This window comes from Polypterus senegalus, chromosome 18 (genome assembly GCF_016835505.1).
Source record: "Polypterus senegalus isolate Bchr_013 chromosome 18, ASM1683550v1, whole genome shotgun sequence".
Lineage (NCBI taxonomy): Eukaryota > Metazoa > Chordata > Cladistia > Polypteriformes > Polypteridae > Polypterus > Polypterus senegalus.
Genome location: NC_053171.1, coordinates 9,342,036 through 9,346,561, shown reverse-complemented (window position 1 = coordinate 9,346,561; position 4,526 = coordinate 9,342,036).

Here is a 4,526-nt window from a genome sequence, read left to right as displayed (position 1 = left end):
CCCTTTTCGCTCTCAGCCGGCGACGATGTAGCGGACCGTGGTCCCGAGGAGTCTGTACTTTCGCCCATCTGATCCAGGTCTGTCTCTGAGAGGCCGTATCTCGAACTAGGGCTTGCTGATCGCAGCTTGGATGTAGCTTTAGTCTTCGATTCTTTCGGACCCCCCTTCTTGTTGGCCATGTTTATATGAGTTTACATATACTGTAGCGGTCCCTCTCGGGTTGAATAAATACAGGATATCTCAGAATAATAAGCAAATAATATGAAAAATAGCACCACTGCTAGCGGAGCTCCACTTCAGACGTCCATCTCTCGCATCGGACGAGACCAACACACATTTAGAGCACACACAGGTTTAGTGACTCGCTCAGAGTCACACACTGAGGCAAATGCAGCAACTAAACCAGCAAGCTAGAGGTATAAAGTCTCTTACCATAGTGTTATGGTTCAGCTGGGATTACAGCACTGGTTTAGATTTATATTTGGTGTATTTGATGTTTTTGCTGCTGTTTGTGTTTCTTGCTTTCTTTTATGTAAAACAATATTTTTTTGATTGTTTTCTTTCAGCATTTAATTTACATAAAATTTATTTCTGTATATAAACCTGTTACAGTGTTTACCTATACCTCTTTTATTTTGTAGGTGCTACCCTAGGAGGCGGGGCCACCCTGACATTATCACTCCTGAGCCCGCCCTCTGGAGTTCCAGACTGGCTCAATGAAGTGTTCTGGGGCCTCATGTATAAACGGTGCGTACGCACAGAAATGTTGTGTAAGAACTTTTCCACGTCAAATCGCGATGTATAAAACCTACACTTGGCGTAAAGCCACGCACTTTTCCACGGTACCTCATGCCTTGTCGTGACGCAAGTTCTCCGCTCGGTTTAGCAAACTGGCGGCACCCAGCGTCAAAGCAATGGTACTGTTCTTGTGTTATTACTCATTATTTTCATGACGCGGCTTTATAAATACACATAAACTAACAGCATGTTGTTTATTAGTGTAATGCATCTGATTGTAATTAACTCGTAACAATATAATGGTCCAGGGAACAGCCATAGTATTCCAAATACCATAACTGCTTTAGCGTTGTTACTCTCACTTCTCCTTCTTCTTCTTCTTCTTTCAGCTCCTCCCGTTAGGAGTTGCCACAGCGGATCATCTTTTTCCATATTACTCTCACTGCACGACTCGGAGTATTTATATCACTGTATCTGAGTGTGAATCACAGCAGCAGCTGATCGGAAAGAGAATTATCGGTATACAGCTTTAAGGACACGCTACCTCAGCCACTGCAAAATGTTTTAAAGCCTTTCCTGTACGGACCTCGCGGTTCAAAAACAGTTTAATCCCAAGAACTTTAAATGCACTCAATCAATTGCTCCTTGTAGAACGGTTTGTACTTATAAGTACAATCACCCCACTGTAAACTTGCACTACAGTTATAATATCTCACAACCTGGGCCACTTTATAAAGCTCGTATTTACATATGATGACGATATCATTTTTAAGGTGAAATGCAGCAAAATATGTTTGTTAAATTATACACATAAAACTTTAACTTCATTTAAATAATCTATATTCTTCACTGGGAGTGTCGTGAAGGATAGAATAATTAAACATGTACTACGAAGATATTTCAATGTTCTTTAAACCTTTTGAAGAATCGGCGCTAAGCTTACAGATGGCTTAACGTCTATTACAGAGCTGATAGTATGGCGATCGGTTACTTGGGGGAAAGAAAAGCACTGACTGCAGTGACGGTTACGCCAATATATATTGAATATAAAACAGAAAGAGAAAATAACAACACAGCTAAAAACGCAGCGACAAATTTCGACAAAAGATAAATGCTTGTCATGAGCACGAGGCTCATGAAACACATGTTTAATAATGTGCTTTAGCTCCTATCATCATGAAAATGACATCACGTATACATCTCAGTATTTTAGTTATTCAGAGAGCTGTAGTATCACAAATGTAATGGACTCTGTGTCCAGTTGGAGGAAGAGAGCCGGTTTAAGAAGCAAGTAGTGATTCACACACATAGATCACATACGAGTAGAAGATCAAATACAAAACAAAGCATTTAACGTGCTACTTTAATTCCGATGTAATTTTGAGAAACTGGTTAATTAAACGATTTTAAGATGAAGTTTAGAATGTTCTACTAAATGACAAAATAAACTACGTGATTAAAGTGGAAAATTCGAGATTGAAGTTGACATTTTCGTGCTTTTTCCCCACCGTGTGCCTTTTTTCTCTGTACCTTAATAAACTTTCATATGACACTCAGACAGTGGGCTTACAACTCTTCTTTTCACGGTGACTTTGATATGTGACTTCTTTTTTATTTCTGGCACTGTGCGATTTTGTGAATGTGAGCTTTCAAGTTTCTCCAACACGCTATGTCACTCGATCAACTTCATTTTGTTGATTATACCACGGTTTATTTGAACAAATAGTATGTTTTTCATTTGCCTCCACTTGGTATTCGCTGAAATTCTTATATTTTCCCCGTGCTTTTCCCATTGTCTTTTCACAGAAGGCTGCGCTTAAGGGCGATTTATATTGATTTGCATATTCAAATAGGCGTAATTCTGGGAGGATTTGGGGCGTTACATAATGCGCGTGCACGAGCGTTAGTTTTCACGCTGATCGGGATTTATGTAACGGAAGGACGTGGAAGTTGGAGTATGCACAGATTCCTGCATCTGGATTTTTCTGTGCGTAAACACATTTCGGCTTTTGTACTTACGCCATGTTATAGTGCGAGTTCTACGCACGGCGTTATACATGAGGCCCCTGGAGTGTTTGTAGCTATTGGGTTTCCTTTCATTTAAGTGATTGCCGTTCTGCCTTTTCTGCTCTGTTTCCCAGATTATTCTTTCAGATTGGGTTCTTGGGGCAGTCTGCTTTAAGTTTGTCTTTGAAGCAACTTCTTTTCCTCTGTTGTGGAAACATTCATGACTTGGAACAAATATAAACTTAATTTTGTCACATTTTCCTCATCGTTTCTTTATCGTAAAAGAACAGTTTCAAATAAAATAAACAAATAAATGTGCAGAAGAAGCAAGCATGTGTCAATAAGCCACACTGACTTCAGTTTTCTAACCAGGAAAGACTGGGCCACCACTTATATACTGGCCGGTAAACAAAGTCATATGTGGTCCCTCATTAGGTGATGACAGTTTGTTGCTTGGTTATCATTCCACCTCACAACGGGAAACAGGCACCTTTACAGGGTGTGCCAACAGTTTAACAATAGCATAAAAGTATTACAACTTATTTACAATGCATAATGAAATTTAGAAAAAAAATACAAAGTAACACCCAAATACTGTGGCTCAGTCAGGGACACATCCTTAATTAGTCAAGTACCCGGGGTTTGTTCCTGCCTTGCGCCCTGTGTTGGCTGGGATTGGCTCCAGCAGACCTCCGTGACCCTGTAGTTAGGATATAGAGGGTTGGATAATGGATGGATGGATTAGCAAATATTAGAATATACTTTTCCTGCTCATAATAGATAGATAATGAAAGACATTCTGTATATTAGAAGATGCTATGTGTATATAGTAGTGAAAAGTATTCTCGCACAGCTCTTTGAGCAAGTTTCTTGTATTTGTTCTTGGTAAATACATCTCTTGTTTTATTAAGGTTATTTTCTCTGGATAATTTATCAAGCCAAATTGTTTTCTATGATTTTCCTTTCTGTTGAGAGTTGCTTTGAAATTGTTAATTTATTTTAATAGCTAACCCTTTTCAGGCTGTTTAGGCTGAAACAGGCCATTATAGTTGGGGGTTAAGACGTTTGGGGTGAGGCCTGTTTTTTAGGCTGTTTAAGGTGGTCTGAGAACCCTCTCTAGCTATGTTCCCTACTCCAGATCCTAACACTTAGCCACTACACCACAGGCAGCTGGATTCTTTCATTTAATCCTTTAAATCGATAATCCAGAGGTGCACAGATGTTACTTTGTCATCTCATTGCTATTTGACATGTCCATGTTTCTGTTTCCACATTGTATTTTTAACTTTACATTATGATGTATACTATGTGATAATATGACCAAGGTGACATCCACAGAGGTGTTGAGTACTGTTAATGAGTGTAAGAGTCTGAAAATTTGATCAACTTCTTCTCCTCATTCAGTCATTTATTCATTGTTGTCCCTCACTTTGGTTGTTGGACTTCCTTCTTCACATCCTGCTCCTGTAAATCAACACATCATAAGTTAAAGCAGGGCTGATTTCCGCAGGTAGTTTCACATTGTGCTATGCAGGACACTCAGACAGATAAATGTTGTTTCGGTTTCATTTAATGTTCACGTTGCTTTCTGACTCCACTGACCTGAAGTCCACACACTGTCATTGGACTGAAATACTGAAGTCACTCTGATCCAGAAAGAGTCTCTCGTAATGATGAGCAGCACAGTCAGCACCAGACCTGATGCTCCAATTCGAAGGCTGTTCTCCATCGTATAATCCACTGAAATAAAAGAAAAAAAGGAGTCTATTTAATATTAATTA